Source organism: Gallus gallus, chromosome 3, assembly GCF_016699485.2.
Source record: "Gallus gallus isolate bGalGal1 chromosome 3, bGalGal1.mat.broiler.GRCg7b, whole genome shotgun sequence".
Classification (NCBI taxonomy): domain Eukaryota; kingdom Metazoa; phylum Chordata; class Aves; order Galliformes; family Phasianidae; genus Gallus; species Gallus gallus.
The window spans coordinates 101,236,021-101,263,104 of NC_052534.1; the positions used below are offsets into that span (position 1 = coordinate 101,236,021).

The following is a 27,084-nucleotide window of genomic DNA, read 5'->3' on the forward strand; positions in this document are numbered from 1 at the left end:
AATGGAAATACATGAGACAGCTGGTACACGTGAACTGCCCTGAGCATGGGCATGCTACAAGGGGAGCATAACCTGGGAGGAGAGTGGCAGTGTCTCTTTGGCATCCTCATGTCTGTAGGCAAAGGACTGGGTCCATACTAATTCCTAAGATCTACACTGAGGAGTACAGCTGGAGCTTGATGGCTATTAGTTTAGCTTTCCCAGGCGAAGGCTTCCTTTTGTTTCCTGCCTTCCCTCTAATACAGTTCTGTTCATCCAAAACACTGTTAAGGCTTGCTGCTGTGACCAGGAAAACATCACTCAAATCAGGACCATACGAACAGAGTATTTAACTTCTCATGTTTCTGAATGGGAGATACAGTCTGGGCTGCTACAGTTTTCAGAAGGCATAGTTCAAAACTGGTCCCAGCATAGCAGCACGTGTCAGAAGTATTACAAAGGTAAGCAGGTGAGACAGAAGAAATGGGATGAAGGGCAGCAGAGGCTCAAAGTGGTGAGGGATGCTCCCAGGATCAGGCAGGTGGTCAACCACGTATTGTGGTCTTTGCTTTCTATGCTCTATAAAAACCAATAAGAAACACTAGAGATCGGTGTTGTCCCTCTTCACAGACATGATCCACCCATGCCTTTCTCTAAAAATGCCATGCCATCTCACATAGACAGAGTTTCAGTATTTACAGCAATAGAATGAATCACAGAATGACCTGGGTTGGAAGGGACCTCAGAGCCCACCCAGTCCTGCCATGGGCTGGTTGCCACCCAGCAGAGCAGGCTGCTCAGGGCCCCATCCAACCTGGCCTTGAATGCCTCCAGGGGGCATGAGGTACTATACAGCATGGAAATCAACACTGGCATAAATAAGAGTAGTATTCTGATTGTTTCTTTATAATTATCTTAAATAAGAACAATGTAACACTTTCTAGGGATCCATTTTTTCTGCTCGTCTTTTTCAACTCATAACGTTTTTTGAAATGCAAATTTAAGTTCAGGAAACGTTTTTATTTCTTCAAGGACATTTAACTTGCTGTAACCTGTGGGAACATGGTAGGGGGGGGGGAAGGAGAATCCAATTACACGTTGCTTGTAGAACTGAAAGGATAAAAACTGCAAACCGACCCAGGTCAGGAATGAGCGATGGCCAACCTGCGGGGCTCTGTACACTTTGCAAGTATAATTGCATCCTCTGTTTGTAGCGCTGCTGCTCAGTGTTACACCCACTTTTGTGTGACTGAAATTTTCTAAAATGTGTATGTTCTGTATGGCAAAGGGAAAATCACAGCCCCGGTGTTGCTTCACTTAAACCAGAAGCTTTGCACGGATACCCTGCAAATGGCAACGCTGCTCTGCTAAAGCAAGCTTGCCAAGGCTGGGAGTGCCAGCTTTTCCAAGAGCTGAGTAAGTCTTGCCCTTTCATCCCACCTTGGCTGCATGTTGTAAAAATGCAGATGCTTAGGAAATTGCCTCCAGGTGTTGAGTGATCTGAGTTTCGCCAAAAAAAAAGCAAGCTTAATCTAAGATAGATGACCTTGTTTTCAGCAGAGGATCTTTCTGCTTGTGGAAGAAGACTGGGAAGGGTCTCTTCTGTGTTGCTTTGCTGCAGCTGTAGTGGTTTTTTGCTGGACTCACTCTGACAATCCCCAAGTCAAATGCACATTAGAACACAAGGCTGGTTTGGGCGTTTTGAGGAGATACATAAATTAACATAAAACTCCCCAGTCCCAGCACTTTTTGCTAACTTAGTCCTGGCACCATGGTACTCAATGTGGAGGAAAATATCTGTTTTTGAGGAATGCAGAGTTCATAAAGCTATGCGGCGTCTCCCCACAGCGAACAGCAACAGAGGATTGCCCTTTGGCTCTCTCTTTTCTTTGGATGTCTTATGAAGCAAAAGCACTTAGCTTTTCTGTCTTGATTTCTTCAACTAGAAAAAAAAAAGATAGTATTATTTAGTTTTCTCTTGGGAGTGCTGTGCCGGTTGATTTATTAATGGTGATGAAGTCTGGGTCCTTATGTAGAGGCTTGCTCTAATGCATGGATGTCCAATCCTTTGGCTTGTCTGGGAGACACTGAGTGAAGTGAATTTTATATTTGGGCCGAATATAAAATATAGGTAATGTCTGTAAGTATCAAAACTTATATATATATATAATTAAAACATTAAAAAGAGGGCAGCAAAAACATGAAACTGGTGGGGCGTTTGACCTTGTATTGTGAAACTAATGCAGCAGTGCCTGATTTGATGGAAGCGGTTGCAGTTCTCAGTGAGTTCTTAAGGTGTTGGTCAGAGATTTTTGATCTAATTTTACACTTCCTGTACTTCAACCTCGAAAACAGTTGTTCACAAGTGCCAAAAAGCATGAATAAGGCCTGACTGCAAAACAAAGGATATTTTGGTCTCAAAAATCTGGTAAAGAGACACGGTCAGATGGTTTTTTGAGTTGAATATCTGATTGCAACTCAATGCATTCCATTTGAAAACTCACATGTAATGTATTTATGTCGACTGAAGATGGAGTCGCAAATATACCAAAAAATTCATCATGTTTTTGTAGTCTTGAAACTTATTCTCAAATTCTTTTATCTAAATGGAAAGCATGGCTGCATATTTTTCGCTGTTCACAGGGCTGTGTTTAGTCAATATATCACAATGCATACAATTATTTACCACCGCTTCACCGTGACATAATTTAAGTTTCATTTTAAGCACTGTTATGGTTTGGAACACAGCATGGATAAGTTGATTTTCACCTTGAAGATGCATGTTTAGCTCATTTAAATGACCACTCAAGCCCACGAAAAACACTAAATCCGTGAGCTGTTGTAAAACTAATTAAAAACACATTGCAAATTATTTTACGCTTTTTGTGAGCTTTTTGAGACATTGAAAATGACAAAGTTTGCCAACACTACATGAGTATTCTGGATATTTCTTTTGCACTGAATGTATTAACTTATTAAATAATTCCATGAAACAGCTCCCATCTCCTTTCAGACCATGCAATACTTACTGTGGTCCCAGGTTCAATAGTGCTGGAAACCACACATTGTAGATGCAGTTTCACTGTAGGTTTAGAGAATAGTAAAACTGGTCAGACTATATAGGATTTTTTTCCCCAATATAAGGTGCCCAAGGATTAGTATCTGTTTAATATTCAGGAGGCAAGAAATGCTTCCAGCACTTGGAAACAGCAAAGAACATCCTTTTGGGATACCTGAGATGAGATGCTAAATCTTCCAACACACTTGCACTCCTCCTTCTCCTATTACAGCAGACACTGAGGGTAGCAGTTGAGTCCTTGTACATCACCACCATGAGGAACAAAACACATTAACTCGATGTTGCTAATGAGCAGCGAGAGAGCACTGGGATAGGAAGCTGTGTTGACATTTGAAAGATCCCAGTTATGAGGTTCCGCGTTGCCTAATTGCGAGGGCTGTGTGGGAAGCACTGCTTCAGTGTCTCTGTCTAGTATGGACACGACCTGCAGGAATACACTACCCCTGTGGAATGTCAGTTACTGGAGGAAACAATTATCCTTTCTGAATATTCAAAATATGTCAGAGCATTCTTCCCTTTTCCCTTTTAGGGCTCATCAAAGCTGTGAGTGTGTCAACATCACTCCACCTACTTGGAGGTGCTCTGGAATAACTGATTCACAGGCATTTTGCTTGCTTGGCACTCAGCCTTGTGCAGCCAGTGCTGTCTTGAGCCTTTTCAAGTAATTCAGGCAAAAAATGGAGTTTGCTGACAAAAGGGTGAGCATCCAGGCCTGGCAATGGAAAAAAGGAGCTGGGAGGTGGGAAGGGAAGAGGTGGGATGGGCAGACAGGAGTGGCAGGCAGGGAGCTGGGGGCACCAAGCTTTCTCCTCCCACCAAGACACAACATTGGAGGCAGCAATTGCTGATGTTGCTTTCAGAAGTGACCACACAAACCCACATGTGATAGGAGCACCCTATCACACACCCCCAGACCTCTGGCATAATCTGAGCAGGTAACATGGCCAGAGTTGCTTTACTGTCTTTAGCACCATGACACGCATGGCGCAGCATTCATTGCCAGAGCTCCACTGACCGTGAGAGGAGAAATGAAGCATGTAGGCTGGTTTATCATATCCAAAGGCTGAAAGGGTACTTCACTTCTAAGACCAAAACAATGCAAGGATCTATTTCTTGGGCCTTGAGGCCTTCTGGCACTGTCTAGTTGGCAAATGTATAACATTTCCTTCCTCTCCAAAACAGGGTGCCCATATCCAAATTGCCTGTAACCCTGGACTATGCTCATTCCCAAACTGTGTGTCTGGGGGAGGGCTAGCTGGCTTAAAACGACAGCACGTGGGGGTCTTCTTTATGAATTTAACAGTGCAGGCAATCATGTTCTGGGCCTGGGTTCTGTCACTAATTTACTAGCAGAAGTAGAGCGAGTGAGTAGTAACAAAAGGATCACCCAGTCAACTTGTCTGATTGCATATCATGGGTTATTATGTCTCACCTTGCTTCTCTTTCACAGGGGTTTGCCTAGAGCATCTCTACTAGGAAGACATCCAATCTTGATCTGAAAACATCAAGAGACAGAGAATCCAACGCTTCTTTTGGTAAGTAGTTCCCAGGATTAATTGCTCTTACTATTAATAATGCATGCCTGGGTTTCTTTGTATGAATTTGTTTGGCTTCAGCTTCTAGCTGTTGATTCCTGCTATGCTTTCTCCACTAGATGAAGCAGATCTTTTGCATATGCTATTATCTTGTTGTGGTGGTACTTGTACACTTTAATCAAGTCACGTCTCCATCTTCTTGATAAGATGAGCGGAGAGATCCCTTCCAGGCTTTCACTGGAGAGAGGCATTTTCTCTCATCCTCTCTCTTGACTTACCTCCAACTTTTCCCACTTTAAACACAGGCACCAGAACTTTTTACACTATGCCAGTATTAGGCTCACTAGAGCAGCGGAGAGAGATAAGATCAGCTCCCCACTCCTACTCACTACTTCCTTGTTTATACATCCATGAATCACATTATCTCCTTTTGCTTTACACTAAGAGCTCATGTTGCTGCTCTCAAATCCAGTCTGCAGTCCTTGATTTCCAGGGCTGCCCGCTGAATGAGCTGCCTCTGAATAACAAATGACAAAACTGCCCCTAGCACTGTTAGCAGTGAGATCAGCTTATGGCATTTGTTCCCCAGTATTAACTAAATTTTCCAGGTCTACAAAGGGTAAAATCCACACTGCTCTAATTCTTTTCTCATACACAGGATTCCCAGAGAGTTGGTGGATGCCCCATCCCTGGGGATACCAAAGGCCAGGCTGGATGGGGCTCTGAGCACTGATGGAACTGTAGGTGTCCCTGTTCATTGCAGGGGAGGGGGACCAGATGGCCTTTACGGGTCCCTTCCAACTGAAACAATTCTATGATCTTGTAACTGCTGTAACCAATGAACACGTTGCCTCCTTCCCACTGCTACTGACAGCATTTTCTCATCTTAAAAAAAAAAAAGAATAAATCAAGTCTAACCTGTCTTTCCAACAGAGATTTTATGCTCATTAAAATCTGAGAACTATGGCAAGGATTTCAGCTTGATAGGCAGAAAGTATCTCATTCGTCCCAAAGGTAAGTGTAGTCTACATGTCTAAGCCAGCATTATGGTTTTTTTTTTAAACAAAATCATAGCTACTCTTTGAAGGACTGTGATTGTGCAATCATCACAAGGCATTCTTCATGCTGGCAAGGAAAGACACAAAGCAAACTGATCTGACACATTTTTAACAGGTTTTTTTGTTTTAAGAGATGTAGATTGAAATAACAGACCTGAAACACTCATGTGAGTGATCCCTACGTCTTTGTTCTTGTTGACTCTGATGAGAGCCTCTGCTCAGGAAAAGATTTTAGGATTTGCCATGTGCTGATATTTTGTGTCAGTGATTCTTTCCATGTAAATAGGAGGTTGCATTGATGCCATAACACTGAGGAATCAGTGTTGAGGGCTTTTTAACAGGGGACAGGCATCTAAATGTCTATGGGCATTTGTGGCTAGCCAAGAATTACAGTGTGAAACCACCTGTAATACATACAGATGCATGAAAGAGGAAAGTACATGGAAGCTGATGTGAGGCTGCCGATTACTCTGCTCAGTGCGCTTTATATTACAGCCCAAGAGCTCACAAACTCTGCCATTAAACAGGGCTTGATGATTCTGAGGAATGCTAACATTTGTGTCTGAAACGGCTTTGAGAGACTCTGATCAAGGATGATGTAAACATCGTCAAATGTTTACCAGAAATTATATGGTTCGTATTCCCAAGGAGTGGGGGGGGGACACCCCGCAGCTCTCAGGAAGAGGGACGGCTTACCTGGACGTGGGCTCTTGGTGAGGGCTCAGCACAACGTGAGGATGCCCGTGGGAACCTGTACCTCTGCAGTATGCATTTTGCCGTGGTTTATTTGTGCTGTCCCCGTAACACACCCATTGCTGTGGGATGTGGATGCCTTTCGGTGATGTACTAAACTAATAAACTACCTGTCATGCGTGTTTCTGACTCAGTTTTGCAGTCGAAAAGGAAAAGTCATCCCTCCCTGATGGCACATTGCCGTGTGGCCACTCTACACTCACTATAAGTTTAAAACAACCAAGTAACGTCAATTCTGGTCTAAACAACCATAATTAAACAGCACAGACATGAAAATCTCTGTTAATAATAATCTGGCCACAAGGTATACCGTAAGCAAAGCGTGGATTTCTTCTGTCAGTGCAGTCGTAGCTGTCCCGGTGGCTGGGTGGCAGTGAAGTGTGTTGGCCGTGGGAAACCTCACCTGAGGTGTTCCCAGACAGAGGAGTGAAATGAGGCCACGCTGCCTGGGGATCTGTTGGGACACTGGTCATAAACCTCACTCTGCCAGGTGCTACCTTCTGAAGCATTGGTGTCTGCTCAGGGTTTGGAAAACAGTTGGAAAACTTGGTCGTATTCCTCAGTTGCTTAAAAACTGGGTATAATTCCTCTACTGAAAGAGGAACCAAAGTAGTCATAGGCAAAATATCACCTGCCAACCTCAGACGTGGCTGGGGAGCCAGTGTGGGTTTTCTGGAAACAGAGAGACTAGAAAAAAGTGGCCAGCAGAGGTCAGATGTGGTTTTGAACTCTCTGAGAGCAGAAGTTATCCAGAGATCTTCATGAGGCTTTGTACTGTCTATTAGCGTTTAGGATGGAGTGTTGTTTGGTGCTTGTCTGCAGAGCAGGGCTGCCTGCCCTCTCACTTTATTGACAGCCGTGATTGTATTTCCACCATTATGGTATTTACCGTGTTTCACTTCTTAAGTCCATTTTTTAATGTTAAATCTCATATTCTGGTTCAGAGATGACAATCAGGCTGTATGGAAAGTCATAAATAATAAACAACTTATAGAAGATTCCCTCTCCTCCTTTCTCACTCTTTTTCTTTCGTTCTCTTTCTTTTTTTCCTTCTTTCCTTCTGTGTTGTGAACTCGGGTACCCTGGATGACAGTTACACCCACAGATTCACCCTCCCTAAAACCATTCACAGTTAGGCTTGCCACTGCATGTTGCTCTCCTTTCCAAAGCTGAACAAATTGCACAGAAGGAACTGAAAAACTTATGCTTCCTTTCAAGAGTTTTACAGCTGTCCCTGTAGCCAAGCCTGAGTTATTCTCAATTTAGGCATTCTGCAGACAGGGAGAGCAGCACACATTGCACAGAGGTGGGAAGCTGAGGTGGGCTCATTGCAGGTGATAAATGATGCCATGAGTGTCCTAACAGGAAAGATATTTGTTCAGTCTGGTCTTCCCCACTAATCCATGTTCTGTTGGCGTTACAGTTTCCTCCAGATGGACCAACATATATGACCTAAAGAACTAGAGGAATTAAGAGGAATTAATCTGGATTCTTAGACCTCCTAGGACATGTTTTTCTGCTACAGGTTTCAAAGCAGCAGAGAAAGAGTATGCAGAACTGTATGTCTCAGAAAGTAAGGTTCAGCTTAACTAGGAACGTGACATCTAGAAATTATGGAGCCCCAGCAAGGTCAAGAGGAGAGAGAAAGAAAAAGGCAAGACCAGTTGGTTCTCTGTGGACTATCGAGCAGCTCTTGCTGTAGGGAGCTCAAAGAGGAAAAACAGGTCATTCCCGCTTGCAAATGAATTGTTATTCCTCTGAAAATGTTATATATACACATGTAATAGAGTACTGTCCACAGGCCTCAAACTACTGTGGGAGTACTTAGTGAAAGTAAGTGAATGGGAGACCAAACAGACAGGTAGGTGGGAGCTATGGGAGGAACAGTCAAAGGCAAAGCAACGTGCAGTGCGGTCAGCCAGGACTACTCCTCTCTTCTGTACATCTGGCTGGTCTTCTGAAGGCAGGGCCTGAAGCACACATGAGGTCCAGTGGACCTGGTTAGTAAAAAACTCCTGGTTGCATGTAAAGGTCTGAAAATTATATTTCTAGTAAGTGCTCAGATTGCTGACTTTACTTATCCAGCATTTTAAACAAAGATCTGAATACTTCAATAGGGCTTACAGTTGTGTCTTATACCTACACTAGCAAAGGCTATAGTCTCAACTAGACTGATTGCAAATCTTTCCAGTGTGATACTAGGTGTGTTACCTGCGTAACTATTCAGACCCCCTTTGTAGTGTACCTCTCAAGATAGTTCTGGCTCTTTAACACAACCAGAAGAACAGTTTTAAACACTGCTAAGGTATCTTCAAATTGGGAATATTTTCTTGAAAATAATCTTACTGGAATGAGAATTTTTCTTCTTTAGGGACTAAAAAAAAAAAAAAATGTTGTAGGAAAGGAAATCAAGTCGTATGTTGACAGAAGAGTCATAAATGGCATTGAACTAAAGGAATTTTTCCAAGATCTCCACAGAAATTCTTTCCCCTTTTTTTCCTTTGTTACATTACTAACAGGATAAAATTCAAGACAGATATATTTTCAAACCTCCCATTACCTTATGCCATCTTATTCAAAACAGTTATTCTCAATTTATAAAGAAAAAAAAACAAAAAACCAAGCTGGACAGAAAATACTGCTCTTTCTATGAAGCTTGCAACTGTGGGCCCTTGCTTCAGTCATCATAGAGCAAAGATATATACCTGGGCACTGAAGATACCTTAGCATATTTACTGTCAGAAGAGAGACAGTATTGCGGGGATGCAAAGTAATTTCAACTGTCTTTCTAGAATTCCTTTGCAGATGGAGAGTAATAAAAAGAATTCTCTCCTCTTCCTTGCATGGTTTAGGGTTGCTGCACACTGTTTGAACAGCTGCACTTGCAGCCACCTTCAGGGATGGGACAAGTCAGCAGAGCAGGAAGCAATCCAAGTATAGATCATTCAAAAGTGACGGAAGGAATGAGCTATTGGTTTTCCTGACTGATAAATCCTGGTTTCTGTTTGGGATGTTGAACTTGCTGTCACGACTGAGGAGTTTCAGCAGCTTATCACAGTGCTCAGCACATTTGTCATACAGCAAAAAAGCTTCTTCCTATCCAGGTTCAAATTTCCCAATATCCAAATCTCTGTCTATAAGCTCCCAGTAGGCATGTCTCATTGAGCAAACTCCACTGCTCTGTGGCTTGGGTGACTTGCTAGCTACTGATTCCCCTCAGGTTCCTAACTGGAGAGTTCCTATTACAGCGACGTTTGTGTGAATCCGTGTCTGCACAAATAGCATCATAGAATGATAGAACAGAATCATGTAAGTTGGAAAAGACTACTTAGATCATCTAGTCCAACCATCAACCCATCCCCACCATGCCTACAGAACCACGTGACATAACTTCTTGCACACAGCAAGGAGCCATAGCAAGTGAGTATTCTTCCCCTTGATATCATTCAGTAAATGTATGACATACAGCCTTGGAGGACTTGCATAGGATAAAAGCTGTATATTTGTAGTTTTCCCACATATTTAGCAATCTTAGAGGTGTAATGTTCGAAGTCATTATTTACTGCCTCAAGTGATCCAAGAAAGCAGGAATTCTTCCACAAGAGGGAAGCTGTTTCAGTCTACCATCATGCTGCTGCACGACTGAAGTCAGGGTAATTCCCCACACAGCAAGCACCCCCCACGTCAATTACTCTTGCAGAGGAAACTCCAAAACACACTGCTTGTTTGCTGCAGGGAACCTTACTGATAGACAGTGAATATCTCTATGGAGCTGTGTTTTAATTAAAATCTATGACTGGCATATGTCAGCAAATTTTGGCATGTTGGGTTGGGTCTGCCGTGGTGCTGCCCACTTTGCCAGTACACCCACATCTGGACGTTTCCCTGCCCACTGTGATGTGTCTCAGTGCACTGCATACCAGCTTTCAACTTGGCTTGTCTCACTGGGACTCCAGGTTCAGTCAGCTTCATCTAAACCTCAAAGTTGGTTTTAGGCTCTCTCTGTCATCTGTGGTAGGTAAAAGAGGGGAGATTTAGACTGTACATGAGGAAAAAATTCTTTACAATAAGGGCAGTGAGGCACTGGCACCGGTTGCCCAGAGATGGGGGATGCCCCATCCCTGCAGACACTCAAGGTCAGGTTTGATTGGGCTCTGAGCACTGATGGAGCTGTAGGTGTCCCTGCTCATTGCTGAGGAGCTGGGCTAGATGACCTTGAGAGCTCCCATCCAACACAAATGATTCTATGATTCTAAAGGTGAATGTTAAAGTTAGATAAGAAGAAAAGTTTATTGCCCAGAAAAGCAGCTGAGATTTAGGTAGTAAATGTTACATATCTGAATTTAAGCAGAATGAGACCTATCTCTGTCTCTTAGTCCTTCTTGGAAGCAGGGGCACACCTCCCAGGGAGCACATCTGGATCACTTAAATACACTGAGAGCTCTCCAGGGAAGATAGTGAGTTTGTGGAGCCACACAGATATCTACCTATAGGAGCACATGGCAAGTCCAGCACTTACATACAGAGACAGACAGATTTTGCCCTGGGTTTCTGAGTTCTGGAGCCTATTTTATTCTCAAAGATTAAAAAATAAGAAAAAGAGATTCACATTGTTTAGAAAACAATACAATTGATGACAGTTGCAGTATTTTCCTTCAGCTCACCTATTGAAGGCCAGCAGGTAGAACAGTCCTAGATTGGAGCAGTCACACTGGTTCTTCCCCTCTGCCTCTCCCCAGTCAGCTCCAAAAAGGAACCACAGATCTTCCCAGTTCCCCCAGTTCACATCTGAAAAGCTGGTTGCACCAGGCAGTAGACATCTTTTCTGTCAGTGCTCATTTTAAAACCACAGGGGTTCATCAGTTGTCTGTGGCTGGTCCTGTGCCATTACATTTTCCTTCCTCCTAGAAATATAGCTCAAAAGAGAGGCTAAAAAATGGCAAAGCCCCCCCTGCACTTACATTTATAGAGTGAGTCGTGGTGTTGAGAGTTTGTAGACTCCAAGGTAACCTCCAGCAGCTGAGGGACCAGAGGGAGCTGCACAGACCCCCAGGAGAAAGGTGAGCTGGAGGGATTGACATCACATCACCACGTCTGGTGTCTTTCCAGGGCAGTATAGGCTATTGAATCCTGGTTTTGATGCAGCCACCTGGAAACCTGGAGAAACACTTTTTTCTTTAACACTTTGTTCAGGTATAAATTGAATTTCCCGCTTATATAGCGAACATTCTTTCAGTTAAAAGAATCTGAAAATGTATAGCCTGCACAGGAAGATGTGCAGAGAAAGCTTTATCCCAAAACATTGTCTGAGGGTCACCTAAAAAAGAGAAAAGCTCCAGTTCCAAGAAAAGCATTAGAATAACAATACGGCTGTATAGTCTGTTTTACTGCGTATTTCACATACATTCAAAGTCTGTGCCAACCTAACAAGTCTTCAAAGACTTCAAAGCCATCTGCGGTGTGCTACGTTAAGTACTGGCAATATAGATAGCACGGATATTTAGCTTCTGGCACCATCATTTGGATACAGGATCTTAAGTAAATGAAAGTTCTAAACCAAAATCCTTGAGTCGATCTTATTCATATTTCAAAGATGTCTTAAAATCTGAATCTGGATTCTGCAGTGTTCCACTATGCTCCCAATGTAAACGCCGCATGCACCGAGGAATATGTCGTGACTTAAACAGCAGCCAGGAAGGAAAGCAGAGGGTGTTTTTCAAATGGCTAACATAGATAAATACACACTTTCTATGTAGAGATAAATCCTTTTATCCTATTTCACAACGTTATATTTATGTAACAGCTAAAAGGCTATTCTGCATCATAAAAGAGGGCTAAAAAGGCAAAACCAACCAGAGCTGACCATAGCTGAAAAACAGGAAAGCCACTGGGAAAAGAGAAAAAAAGGAATTCTACTTGTTTTACATAACAGATGGCAGCATAACAGAAAGCAGCTGATGCTGGTCGCCTAAGGGCATTTTCCTGTGTCAGAAGAAAAATAAAATTTAGGATATACAGAACCCCCCCATTAAATGAGTTTCATAAAAAGAGTGTTTTATTTACATATACATGTACGGACGCAGATATATAGCTGCACGTGAACTTGTGCATAGCTGCACAGATATCCGTGTTTGGAAGGAAAAGAGGCTAAGAAAAATGACAGAGTGATACTTTTCTTACCTGTTACACACCATTTACTGCTTCTCTCTTCAGAGCACCTTGTTGCTTTTATTCTCTCTAAAAATCAGCCTGGGAATAAGGAAGAAGAGAGGAATAAGACAGAACATGAAGGCACGTGACCTGATTCACCTCACCAGGAGGTTCCACAGGGCTAAGTACCAGAGAAGCTGGCTAAGATATCTGAAGCCCCTATTTGAATAAGACCTACAAGGTACAAAGGAAGATACGTCACAGCGAGGAAGCCTGAAGAAGGACAGCACAGAAGAAAGACAAGAATAATATCTTGCAGCAGCACATACTAGTGCTGCTTGGAGCCTGATGGGCTCAACTCATTTGAGGATGCACGCCTACAAACATTTGCCCCATGTATGCAAGGGCTTCTTGTACTGCCCTGTGGAGTATAAAGCAGAAATAGCTGCTGAGAAGTGCCTGTTGACCTAGCTCAGAACACACCTCTGGTAGGATGATAAATAACAATGATTTCTCCTGAGTACATCGCTGTACCAAAAGAGCAAAGCAATTATGATTAACTGGATTTGTTATTCACTAAAAGCTACATGAAGGAATTTTCCAAGCACCGGCCTAAATCCGCTGTTGATGAAATCAATGTGTTATTTTTTTTCCCCATGGATTTGGCTAGAAGCATAGAAGCATAAAATGGTTTGGGTTGGAAGGGACCTTTAAGATCACGTAGTTCCAACCCCCTGCTATAGGCAGGGACACCTCCCTGTAGACCAGGTTGCTCACAGCCCTATCCAGCCTGGCTTTGAGCGCTTCCAGGGAGGGGGTATTCACAGCCTCTCTGGGCAACCTGTTCCAGTGTCTCGCTACTCTCATAGGAAAGAATTTCTTCCTGATATCTAGTCAAAGCAAACCCTAAAGCTTTTCTGGGGGGAAAAAAAATAAATAAATTAAAAAAAAAAAAAAGCACCACAAAAAACAGCCAAAGAAGTATGTTTTACCTTGTTGATAATTCTATTTCTAAGACTTTGAAGAAAGATGATGTTTTAACAGCCTGAGAAGAAAAACCAATGGGATCAGAATAAAAATCTTGGTATCAAGACTTCTAAGTGGAAATTCCACCTGTGTCTCAAGAAGCAGTCTATTGAATGCTCTACTCAAACCTGTTTAATTTCCAGGAGAGGTTTCCAGGTGAGTGACTTTCATCCCAGCTCTTATCCACCACCAAGATAAGGGAAGGGCACAGGCAAGTGTTGTGGTTGGCCATTTCCAAGTAGAAAGGATGAAGCAGAGCAGAAAACATGGCAACTATTCTGTGGTATTTTTTTTTTCCATTCATTAATGTTTCCTTTCATTTTTCTCCTCTTTTATTTCACTTGTATACTCAGTTATTTTGTTGTTCGCTCTTTTTGTTTGGCTGGTTTCGTTTTGTCTTTTCAATTCAACCAATATTAATGGCAAGTCACCTAGTAACAACACTTTGGTTGGTTTGGGGTGATAACAGTGCTGTTAATTTGCTAATTTGCTGATAACAATGATGTTAATTTTCTGAAAAGAAGGAGAAGAGCAAATTATAGGATGGACAATTTTTTTAAAGGCTCTCAAAAAACCTGGTTAATTCACTTGCTTAAATATATGGAGGATCAAATTGCCCTCTTAATATAAATATAAATCACAAAGCAAACCATGGTGCTGAGCACCATCTGTGCTGCCCTTGTCAATTGCAGCCATGAGCAGGGATGTTCTTTGCTCTTTTTATTTGCTTTTCCTCATGAAAAGATGACTGACACAGACCCTGCCATGTTTGTTTAGAGGGAGGCGAGTTGTTTAGAGGGAGTTTGTTTAGAGGGAGGCGAGCCACTGGCACAGGTTGCACAGAGAGCTGTGGGTGCCCTATCCTTGGAGGTACACAAGGCCAGGCTGGGTGGGCCCTGGGCAGCCTGAGCTGGTGGGGGGCAACCTTGCCTGTGGCAGTGGCCAGAGGCTGGATGGGCTTTGAGGTCCCTTCCAGCCCAAGCCATTCTATGACCAAAGCAAGTCAGGCCAGTGGAGTAGGTTTAGCCTGGCAAATGCTATTCAGTGTGGATCCTAAAGAAAATCTTCATAGTATATTGAATAGCTGCAGAAATGAATGTTGCAAAGGCTGCCATCTGGCCACGGCAGTCCACGAGTGTACTCCAGCATTTGAGTGGATAGGATGGGATAAGAATGACTTATTTTCCTGGGTTTCTGCAGATGCTTTGGGCAGAGTTTCAGTTCTCACATTGTACGCTCCAGCTGCCATCACGGCTGTGGTGCAACATCTGTAGAGCCATCAGCCACAAGGAATTGCAAGCATTCCCTGAAATGAGGAGCATTATAAAGAAAATCAGCACTAGAAAACATTCAGCACGCAACAACTCTACGTACTTTATGCGGATATTAAGGAGGTTGCTTGTGGCACCAGGCTGTGACACTGGAGGGGGCCAGTCTCTTTGTCTCTGCTGGGTGTACGAGTGGGACAAAAGAGTAAGAATACAAGGAAAGAAGAACCTTCTAGCTGGGAAGATGTCTGAGGGTGATAGCTTGAAATTCACCAGCACATCACTGGCATTCTGTAGGACTACCACAGGTTAGTTCAAGCAAATGGTCTTGATTTTATTTCCAGTGAAAAACTTGATGGAAAGATGTTTGTGAAATGGCGATGGCTGACTCTTCTACATAGGTGAAATACAGCTGGAGCCTGTTTTAGGGTCAATGAACTGAGAAATGGTCACCCTTAATGAGTGACATTGAATTATTTCCACTTTGTCACAGCTGTCATAGATGTTGCCTTCCAGTTTGCTTTTCAGTTCCCTTTATGACACTCATCATTAGCATACATTACAAAGGCTACTCAGATAAATCTCTTGCCATCTTCTGCATAAGTCAGATAGTAAAATCCTTGCTTTGTTTTACCTTGTTTAGACACATCCATGTTCCTTAGATATATTTTAGCTCTTTGCTGCTCAATCACACTTTAATCTCCAAGAGAAACATCTGTTCTATCAGATAAAGCAAATAGAGAAGGCACTGAAAATGGAAGTCAGTGAATTTGTCCTGCATGGAAAGCGGAGAGGGTGAGCCAACAGTCCTTCACCATTCCTAACTCTAATGTAAAATCTGAATTCTCATTTCACATCTCACTTCCGATGCTCTGCTTTTGGAACTGTCCTCAGACACAGAAACTGTACTGGCAGGAAAATGGAGAAGACAGGATCATCTTCTTGATTTCAAAATTGCATAATCAGCTGAAAAGCAAAACAGGCAAGCAAAAAAATGAGGACTGATGTCAGAGTTCTGTCACAGATTTACCTTGTGCCTTCTGCAAAGTCTCTCTCCCCTAAAACAGTCCAGCTCTCTGCATGCTGTCCTCTCTCCGCTAACTCCTACAGGCACACCCCACGCTGTCCTCTGAAGCTGATACCCCAGGGGATGGGAATTTGCTTTACTTTCAGCAACTTGCTGTCCTTCCTCTGGAAGACAGAGGAGTCCTGAGATGGGAGCAAACTCATCGGAGTGCTGCATATTCAGAAAATCTTGCCCTTGAGACTTTTTTCCCCCATGACCATGATTTCTCTGCTCTGACAGTGTCATAATAAAGCCTGGTTGTTGTCTGCCACCAGTGATACCAGACAAATTAGGAGCTAGCAACTCCATCTGGCAGTTGTTCTGCTGTCATTTGGGGTTACCTACTTGGCCATCTTGTGTTGGGCCTCTGTGAGGTTGATCGCCTAATGCTGAAATCCGCAGACGTATAGTTTAAGCCTGGCTTTCCACCTACATTTCAGTCACTTGAGATATCCTGTGGGTTTGAAGCCAGGATGACTAACTCAGATGTCTGTGCATCCTGTCTCTCCTTTGACACGGCGGTGATCAAACTAGCTCTGCTCTCAGAAGACATCGCCTGGGGCTTGTACAGCCTGTGGACATCAGACCTGGCTTGCTAGCAGGGTGACCGTAGCTCCTTGGTGTGAGTGGGGCTGAGTCACATTCCCCTTCCTTCACCGTACAGGGGCAAGAAGCTGAACCCGCACAAAGGGAAGCGTTTTGGAGACGCAGAGCAGAATATTACACAGAAAACATGGGGAAGTGTGGTGAACTATGGTTGGGCTGTGAATAGTCCTTCTGGCCAGGAGCGTGAGGCAGACAAAGTTACCTCTTGAACACTTAGGTTCAGCTTTTTATTAGGGTGCAAATGTAGCTTAGTCATAGTGAAATGACTGGTAGGGAAACAGTCTCTCCTTTCAGCTTCCACCAGAGAGGGCCGGATTACCAAAGTCATTCATATTGGGCTTCTCCTATCCCCTCTCCCTGTTCTTCCTGCTTTTCTATTAGTTGATCTGTTATTTCAAGGCCTTGTGCATAGGCTTGCTTTTGAGTGTTGCTCTTCATTACTGTTATTGTTGTGATACAATGCTACAGACATAGTCCTTGCCCAGGCACAAAGTCCACTCACATACGCTGCTTCAACAGCTTTTCATTTCTAGAACTTATTTGAGTACCAGGGGGGTGAATGATCTGTGGGGTTTCTGAAGGAAACACAACCATAAACCCAGGATGACACCAGCCTTTTCTGTACTTCGCACAAGCTTTGCAGAATCAGGAGAAATTATATATAGTCCTGGGCACTGCTCATTTTGGTTTGGATCCAGTCCCTCTAGTGTGCCCCTGCAATGAGGTTTGGTGGTTTAAGCACAGTTTAAGAACCAGAGATGTCTGATCCCAGCTGTGCTAGCCCTTGTGTGGCCCTGAGTGTAGCCATGAACCTCCATGTGTCAGCCTCTCCAGCTGCAAAATGGAGCTGTAGCTCCTGCTCACCTCCATGTAAGTCTTGGAAAGGCGAACTAGTTTACATCTGTGAGGGGCTTCTGGTATGCAGAGTACTTTACAAGTGCTGAGTGTAGTTAGGATGATTAGAACCTTCTGTGGAGACAATGCATGAGGATCACAGAATCATTAAGGTTGGAAAGACCAATAAGATTCTCTAGTCCAACTACCAACCTGTTCCTGTGGCCACACTAGGCCATGACCCTCCGTGCCACATCCACCCTCCAGGGACAGTGACTCCCCCACCTCCCTGCGCAGCCCATTCCAGTGCATTACTACTCTTTCTGAGAAGAAATCTTTCCTAATATCCAACCTGAACCTTCCCTGGTGCAACCTAAGGCTGTTACTTCTCTTCCTATCACTGTTACCTGGGAGAAGAGTCCAACTTTCACTTGTCTACAGCTAACTTTCTGGGAGTTGTAGAGAGCTACAAGGTCTCCCCTGAGCCTCCTCTTCTCTGGACTGAACAATCCCACTTCCTTCAGCAACTCCATGTAAGATCTGTGCTCCAGACCCTTCAGAGCTTCATTGCCCAAGAATGTTTCTTGGGGAAAGAAACAAAGGTGAGGAAAGCCAACTGAGCTCTCCTGGAGATGAATGACAATCAGCACATCCAGGCAGGTTGTAGGGTTCAGCCCGAGGGTATAGCCCTGGTCTTTTCACTGCAGTGGGCATTATTGCTGGTGTTGTTCCTAGAGCAGCCAAGCAAAACCATACCCCAATATCTGATGGACACACAGCAGAAGGCAACCAACCTCTGCTCCAAAAAGAGAGGCAGATAAGGGAAGGAGGACTGGTCTGGGAGGCATCCAGGCATACCTGGAAGAGCACCCCTAGCCCATGGCAAGGCAGCAGACTCGGATTTCATGGAGGCTATAATTTTGCTTGCTGCTGCTGCTAGATCCTAATAACTGAGCCGAGAAGGGATTTTTTACGCCGTCCGAGGCATTCCTGATCCCCCTCCGCATCTAGTGAAAACTTAATAGCGTGAGAAAATGCCTTCCTGTAGCGTCTTGTAAACCACATGGAGACCAGCAACAGATGGAGGGGCGCGACCGAGGGGCTCCGCAAAGATGCTGCCAGTCCTCAGCATACCCCTTGAGGGATGGAAGCACAAAGAAACAGCACCTTTGTAGGGCAAAGCCTTCAGTCAGCGAGGGTGAGAAAATGCAGAGGATGCTAAATGGGTGCTCCGAGGAATGTACATAAAGGGAGAGGGAGAGCTGCTCTTCCATAGCTGCTCCCTCGTACAGATGGTAGCAGTTAAGATTCCTGCAGGAGCCAGGAGCTGCAAAGTTAGCACATCTGAAAAGTTTCCCCATGCCTGAAGTCAGGCCGTGGCAAACAATGCTCGCTGGGCTGAGCCCCGCTCGGGTGCTTTTATTGCACTTGGACTGATTTCAAGCTCTGCTCCGTGATTAATTGCGCTTTTAAAAATAAAGTTCAAAACACTTCCCAGGAAGTCTGGGAAAGGCAGAGAGCTTCGGTAGCACCAGGAGCTCAGTGCTCAGCGCAGTTTTCATTAACTGCAGCTTGCATTAGCTGCAGCTTCACTTGAGATAGGATCTTTCAACCCCATTTCTTCATGGAGAGACCAGAGCCAGGACTCAGAAAAGGAGGACAGGACAGTGGGCATTTTCCATCCATTCCAGAATGGAAGAAGGTTAGGACTCTTTACTGTAGAAACAAATATATGTTTGGGATAGAGGAGGTGCTGGTTCTGATGATGGAGGAGCACAGATTGCATTGCCTGAGAAGAGCTGGCGTGGACTGAGCAGAGACTTGGAAACCAGGATCATGGTTATTCATGAACACATAACAAAAGAGTCTGTGAAGGGTGGCTGCACCTCATCCACCACCCTTCTGGGGCATCTGCATGAGCCAGCACAGGCTAGAACTCACATATCCATAGAAACAGGCTACTGCAAGGATTGCACAGGGCTGCGCTGGCACCCAGAGGTGCTGCAGAAGCTGCTGAGGATGCTGGCTGGTGATGCTCTGAGCAATCGTCTTCTTCACTGCAAAAGACAGAGGTCATTTTTTGCACAGAGATCAGGATAAACAACAGAAGATGTGCTAAACCAATGGAAAAGCAGGGGGCTGCAGTCACCCTGTACTTGTCTTGGCAGTGTCCACACCAGGACAGCCCAGCACATGCAGCTCCCAGGGTGGGTTGTAAAGATGCAACACAAAGACCCCATGAGGCTCCACCAAGCATTCCTGCACATGTCACAGTGAAGTGCAAGTGGGGTTCCAGATGCCTGAGAACCAGACAGTAGATTTGTTATCCTGTGGGCTTGTGGTGGGCTCTCGACATCCTTGGGCTTCTGGCATTTACCTCCTCTATCTGGTATGTCTGAAATAACACCCAGATTGGTAACAGTTGAAGCAGGCACACTTACACTGCTGGTTGATTTTACAGAGCATTGTTCCATCTCTTCCCACCCCCTCTCCTTCTTCCACTACACTTACTTTGCATCGCGTCTCACTTTAGGACCTGGTTCTGCAAATAACTGTTTGCTTAACTTTAAAACGTTGCAAGTCACTGTGGTGCAGTCAGAAGTGCAGCTGGCTCTATGTAAATCTCATCAGGCACAGCAGGGATGTGCACCCCAAACTGCAGGACCTGGTCAGGATGCTCTCCTCTGAGCTCCACTCCCAATGCTTTTTTTTGGCTATCATTAGTCTGGGGATGCTCTGTTTGCAATACTGCCATATCAGTCAGCACCCCAGAGGGGTACCTGCAGTCCTGTGCCTGGAACACCATCGGGAAAGCTCACCTCATTCCACTGCTCCAATGGCACAGTGTGTATGGAGGGCTGGGATGTCACTGCTGGCCAACAGCAGCTTCCTCACTATGGAGCAGTGGCTTTTTAGTTGGTTGTCCGTCATGCTCAGATCTCTTACCAAGACGAGCTCTGCAGAGGGTGGACAACACTCCTTTGGAAATGCTTTTCTGCCTCAAATCCCTAGGCTGACCACCACTGTGCTGCCAATCACGGCACAACCCCAATGACTGCCCAGAAGCAGGGCACTCAGCTGTTGGCTTTTCTCTCTCCTTCATCCCTCAGATACCTGCAGCCCCGAAGGCACAAATCTCTGTGGATTGAGGCTACATTATATGCTACTTTGCATGTATATCAAATAATGGATTAATAAGGAAGGGATTTTCCCAAAGCTCAGATCAAGCATCTTAACCAGAGGCATCATATCAGCAATCACCACACACATGTAAAATTGCAGGTGGAGCAAGCCTGCACATGGAAATACCACTCTTTGCAAGCAAGAATTTACTGCACTGTTTTTTCTTGTTGTTTGTTTTTTTTTTTTCATGTTCCTCCTAAGAATATCATTCTGCTCCTGTGCCATGTCTTCTGATCAAACTTCATCATGTGCTGAGCAAGGAATGCACGTGGGAAAGTCTCCATGTTGCTGCTTTCCCGCACAGACTGGGAGCAGCGCTGATGCCAGCGCTCACAGTGTCACACGTTCACCTGTGAGTCAGTGACATACCCAGCTGATCCTGCTGTGGCCTGTGCGTGATCAGAGCTGGTTCAGATACCCTTTTTTTTCCCTGCTCTTTCTGATTCAGTGCCTGATTTAGATGGCCAACAGCTTCATGCTGCCATTAGTCACAGCCCTGCTGTTCACCACCGTTCCGGGAGTGGGGAAGGGACAGGCGGTCGGAGGCAGAGGACTTGTCCTCTTCTGGGTGACACAGAGCATTTGGTGGACAAGTCAGGGAAGAGTCAATCACTGTGTGATTTCTTGGCACCTCAGAAGGGAGCCCAAGGCCTGCTGATAACATCTGCCTCTGCCTTTCAAACAGGAGGTGCTCCCAAAGGGGTCTTTGTAGAACCATAGAATTGTTTTAGTTGGAAGGGATCCTTAAAGAATATGTGGTCCAACTCCCCCGCAATGAACAGAGACACCCACAGCTCCATCAGGGTACTCAGAGCCCCATCCAGCCTGACCTTGAGTGTCTCCAAGAATGGGGCATCCACTGTATCTCTGGACCTTCCAGTGCCACACTACTCTTAACATAAAAACCTTTTTCCATATATCCAATGTAACCTCTCCTCTTTTAGTTTGAAACCATTTCCCCTCATCTTCTCAAACCTGTTTAACCAAACTCAGGGCATTTGAGAACCCCACCTGAGCAGCAGGAGCTGCCAGCCTGAAAACACGTGCCATGCTGGGGGGCCCATGTTGACCCACTGTGGCCATAAGCAGCTTCTCGACATCTGGTGAAGATTTTCCCATTTTCAGGAAGTTCTGCTGCCTTCTTACCGACAGCAGCCAGCTGGCTCATCCACCACAGCACACAGAAATGAGATATCCTAACCACACGCCCGCACTTCTTTCATGATGTTTACCTGGGATTTCAGCCAGATTGGCACTGAAAGCTGGTTTCTGAGACCAGAATTTGGGACAGCGATAATCTAATCTGACCTCCTGGCTAACCCAGGTCAGGGAGTTTAATATGATAATTCCTGCAAGGGAGAAATTAGCCTTCCTGGTTGCTCAGTGGACTCTTCTCAGCCTAGCAATTTGTGGTTGAATTAGATATATTCAGACTGAAGCAATGATGATTTTTCATCTCCCTTGGTGGATAAAGGTCTGGTTTGTTGCATTAGATTTTCTCCCCAGCAATGTTCAACATCTAAATTGGATTAGAGGAATTACACCCTACATAGTAGAGGTATAATTTGCGTATGGATCAAGATATTGCAGCACTAATAGTTTAACCATGCAAATTCTTGGGTAAAAGGGACAATGGTTACAAATGTGATGACTTCTTGCAGATGACTGTGAGCTGTTTCTGCACACTGTGTGATTCAGAGGCAGTAGGAATTGGGTGCAGATAATGCAGGGGAATTTTATGACTTCCTCCTCCACTTCACTGCCCTGACCCTGCTTCTCTCCTGCCTCCAATTCTGACCTTATTTTGGTTATATACTTACTTGTGAGCATCCTGATACTTCTGAAGGGATACTGGCCATGGTTGTCAGAGTATCCACTTCGGACAATACTTCCACAGTGAGTATTTTTATCGGAGGATCTAATCTCATACATAATGTGAAAATGAAAAGCAAATAGGCTGGAGAAAGGAGAAGGCTGAATGTTCAAGGCCTCGGAGATCTCAATCTCACTCCACCTCTTGTTAAATGGCCAACAGGAGATCACTCTTGACCTTCCATCAGAAAGCTGTTCCAGGGACTGCTCTGTGCAGTGGCTTGAGATCAGTGAGTCCCTAAGGAAATATAACACCGCAAATGTACAGCTGCCTGCATGCTTTGCGTGTATCTCCATGCATATATGTATGCATGGCGCACACAAACAGATCTCTGCATATATCTAAGCTGCTTCAGCTTGAATTAAGTGCTTCCAGCAGGAGAAGGTGGAAAAATCTCTTACTGAGCAAATATACAGAGCCCAAAGCTACCCTTAGTACGGCTGTGTCCTCCTCTTTGTGTCACAGACAAAACTCCTCTCTATTCCATGAAATCACTGCTGCATCTTACCCGGGAGGTCAGCAGTGCTCCATCTGTGGCCTTCACAACCTGGGCAAGCACCTGAGGAAAAACACGCCTATGACCAGCTCGTTTAAACTCACCAAAGCAGAATTTTTCTCTCTAGTAGTTCAGAGTGGGCTTAAACTTGCAGGTCCAAGAGCCAGAGAAAGAGCATCAAAAGCCAGGCAAGGACAGAGCAGTGGGTGCCTTCTGCTTTTGCATTCACCCTCTTGCTCTTTCTCCTCGTTCTTCATCTCATTTCCCTTCCCATGGTCAAATGGGCTGAGTGGGTCTCAGGTCATCTGTGTCTAACAGAGTACAAGGAAATCCTGTTGCAATATATAGGACATATTTTGGTCCGGTAGGTTTTGCGACACTCACGGAAGGAAGTGTCATTTTACTTACAATTGAAACTACCTAAATAAAACCAGGCTGTGCTTTCCCTAGCAGTCACTGCCTGTGGCTCACTGAATAAGAAGCTCTCAATAAAACAACAGGCTCAGCCTGGAGACCAACAGTCAGCTGGAATGAATGGGAATCAAAAACAGGCTGTTAGTATTTTGTTGCTTTTCCTTGGCGGCAGATAAATTTGCCCCCATGCAGACTAAATCAGAGCCAAGATTTGTTCCGGAGTTCTGAGTTCACTTCTTTGCCTCTTCATACTTTTTCATTTGTCGACAGGGTTTTATTTTTCATAGTATCAACCCAGTAAGCAAGGAGCCTGTGGAGACCTGCTCACATGGAGAACAGAGGGGAAAACCCAAACCAGTATTGCTGCTTTGCTAATGGCACAGAGGCTCAGATAACAAGTATGGCTGCTGGATATTTGGGCTCTGCATGTAGCTCACCTTCCCTGGCTCCCTTTGCAACTCAAAATGACACACACTTTCTCTTTCCCAAGGCATTTTTGTTGTGCTCTTTTTTTTTTTTTTTCCCCATGTGTGGCTGAAGAAACTGTTGAGAAAAAAAAAATAGCTTGAAGGAATCAATAGGAACCAGCACTCCACTGAATTTGGGGCAGGAATTACATGGCTTTCCTATAGAGCCGTTCAACCTCTTGCTAACAGGATGGGGAAGAAGGGAGGCTGGGGCATTTTGTTCTGCGTGGTGCAACTTTGAATCTGGAACTGGGGCTAATTTCCTTGCTGAAATCAGCACCCTGGGAGGTGGGTCTCCATCGTTACCCCAGCTGCATGTATGGATGTGTAGTAAAGCTGTGTATATAAAGATGTCTAGTATAAGTAAGGGAAGGAATTTGGAAATGGAAGAACCATAACACTGTTTTTGACCTGTACTTGCTTTTCCTGGGGTACTTGCTCATCCCACAGGGTAGCAGAGCTGGGACTATCACAGTGGTTTCTTGACAGTGGCTGCCCAGAGACACTGTGGATAGCCCACCTTTGGGCTAGGTTGGATGGGGCTTTGGGTAACCTGATCTGTTGGAAGGCGTCCCTACCCATGGCAATGAGGATGGACTAGGTGATCTGTAAGGACCCTTCCAACCAAAACCATTCTGTGGTTCTGTGCCTTCTGTCCCTGGTGGTGGAGCCATCACTGTACATAGTAACATCACTACTGGGGGTTGCACTATGGTCCTCACACCAGCCTGTATAGCATTGTATCTCATGAGAAGTTGTGTCACCCGTGCCTGTTTTAATAACAAATCTAGAGGAGAAAAATAATGAGAGGATCATCACCTGGCACGTTTCCTTCAGCACAAAACTGGGTGTAGAAGTTCCTGCCCTATCAATCACCCTCTGGCTCTTGTTTGTTCATCTTTGATGTCTTCTCAAGGGTGGCACTCGGCTGGCAGGCTGTGCTTATCCATGGTGTCATTGGAAGCATCCCTTGGAAATAAAATTAGATACTGAACATGAGGAAAAAGGAAGATATTTTGCATCTCATTGCATAGCAAGCTTTCTCAGTACTGATCTCCGAGGGGGAGCTGTAGACTGTTTGCACTGTGCTTGTTACCAGTCCCCAGGCAATACGTCCTGCAGAGGTCTTTCAATAAAATTAAGGGTTTTGCCTTCTTTACCAGAACTGCTGACAAGCATTTTGTATTGTCTTGCCTATCCAAGATTTTCACAGTTCTGTGTCCCATAGACTCACAAATTAATGCATGTATTGATCCTCATAGAAAAAAAATGTTTTTAAGAAAACAAGACTGGCTCCTTCTGCACTCAGTTTTGCCAGTTTTCAAACTGTACTGGGCTCTGAGTATCTTCTCTTTTGAAGACACATTCATTTAAGTGTTTAGAACTGCTACAGACACACTGATGGCAGCCAGATTCAGGCCCGAACTCCTGTTCTGGGGGATGCAGCAGCACTCCTCTGTGGAAATAACAGCAACTCTCTGGGCATCTTGAAACCACGGAGTCCTAGAAGGCTTTTTCCTTCTCTCTTTCCAGAAGATTGCAGCACCGTGTTACAACAGCTGCAGCCACTGACATGAGCTAGGGATAGGACTGCTGCCAGAGATCTGGTGATGATTTTCACTCCGTGTTTCTGGAGTTTGTTACCTTATAAAAGAAGCAATCAGCTTTCTTGTAATAGGGCTGGGCTTTACATTACTGCAGTATTTTCTACTTCCAAATCACTTTACAAGAGTTAAGTGGTGCATCGTCACAGCACACCTCCAGGGGACTGTGGATAGGTTTTATCTTAATGTTACAGTTGTATTTAGTCAAACAAACAGGAAACAATTTTCCCATCAACTCTTCATTTTCTGGCCCTCGGGTCAGACCCACAGGCACAGTCCCATCCTCTGTCTGGTTTGGGGCTTGTCTCTAATCAGCCTGGGATGGCACTGATGCAGAAAAACAGCCCAGGGAATAATCCAGGGGCAAGCCACAAATACCAACACCAGGCTGCAGAGTGGCCGCATGCCGTAGTTTACCTTCATGTGTAAATGTTTAAGCCAGTGGCTCTCGAGCATTTGCAACCTTCTCTTTTCAGACCATCCTACGCTGAGTGCGGAATTTTGCAGCCACAGCTCATCTTCTCTGACTGAAGGGCTTGTTTTAAAGGCACATAACTCGCTCTAGCTTACAGCCACACAGGCCTACAAATGACCTGATGATAAAATGTTGCTGTAGTAATCTCTCCCAAAACGTATTTTCAGGCTCCAATAACTGTGTAGCCAAGGGTGAAGAGAACAGCAAGGATATGTCATGAAGGAGACGAAGATGGATGTATAGATACTGGGGAAGCAGCAGCAGCATGGGTGAGACAGTGCCTGCACGCCAAACATCCCATGTGCTACCAGGCTGCTTTTGGAGGCCCAGTACTCCTATACCTTCACCCAGGGCAGATCTTGCACTCTTCAGAGGAACGGAATCATAGAATCATCACATTATTTGAATTGGAAGGGACCTTAAAGACCAACTAATCCAATCCTCCTAGACCAGTCTGCCCAGGGCCCATCCAACCTAGCTTGAACACTTCCAGGGATGAGGCATCCACAGCTTCTCTGGGCAGCCTGTGCCAGCGCCTCACTGCTCTCACTGTGAAAAATGTATTCCTTATATCCAGTCTAAACCTACCCTCTTTCAGTTTAAAACATTTGCTCCTTGTCCTGTCACTGCAGGCCATTGTAAAAAGTCCTTCTGTATCTTTCTAAGCCCCCTTTATGTATTGAAGGGCCACAAGAAGGTCTGCCTGGAGCCCTCTCCAGACTGGCCAAGCCCAGCTCTCTAACCCTTTCTTCATAAGAGAGGTGCTTCGTCCCTCTGAGAATCTTCACTGCTTTCCTCTAGACCCACTCTAACAGGTTCAGGTTGTTCTTATGCTGGATGCATTACTCCAAGTAGGGTCTCACAGGGGCAGTCTAGAGGGGAACAATCACCTATGTCAACCTGCTGGCCACATTCTTTTTAATTTGTTTTCAGTGACCACTCTGTGTATTCTCATTCACCTGACTGTGTCAACATGCTCATATGCTCATGTGAGAGACTGTTCTAGTTCTTTCAATTTTACTCAGTAAAGTATGTCCGCTGCCCAGAAGCTCCCAAAGAACCTTGTTCTTGACAAAGCACATTCGCTGTTTACATTATGCTGCACTGTGATTTTTGTGGTGGTTAGAAACCTTAATGAGTCACCAAGGCTACAGTCCCACCCCAGTTGCTCATACTTGCTGGTCAGATGCACTGCAGTAAAATACATTGGGCTCATTT

The 27,084-nt window shown here is 44.7% G+C and overlaps 1 long non-coding RNA gene across 2 annotated transcripts; it reads right to left on the reverse strand.

Annotated features, from left to right (window-relative positions):
• Positions 1 to 10,480: 10,480 nt before the first annotated feature.
• LOC107053165 lies at positions 10,481 to 23,206 on the reverse strand. 2 transcript variants are annotated; one of them, XR_001466184.2, is made up of 3 exons: positions 23,011 to 23,206; positions 12,585 to 12,653; positions 10,481 to 11,561 (listed from the first exon to the last, which is right to left on the reverse strand). It is a non-coding gene; the product is annotated as an uncharacterized LOC107053165 (long non-coding RNA). The 2 variants fall into 2 exon arrangements; XR_005858563.1 differs by lacking the exon at positions 23,011 to 23,206 and adding an exon at positions 13,547 to 22,976.
• Between the last annotated feature and the right edge of the window lie 3,878 nt (positions 23,207 to 27,084).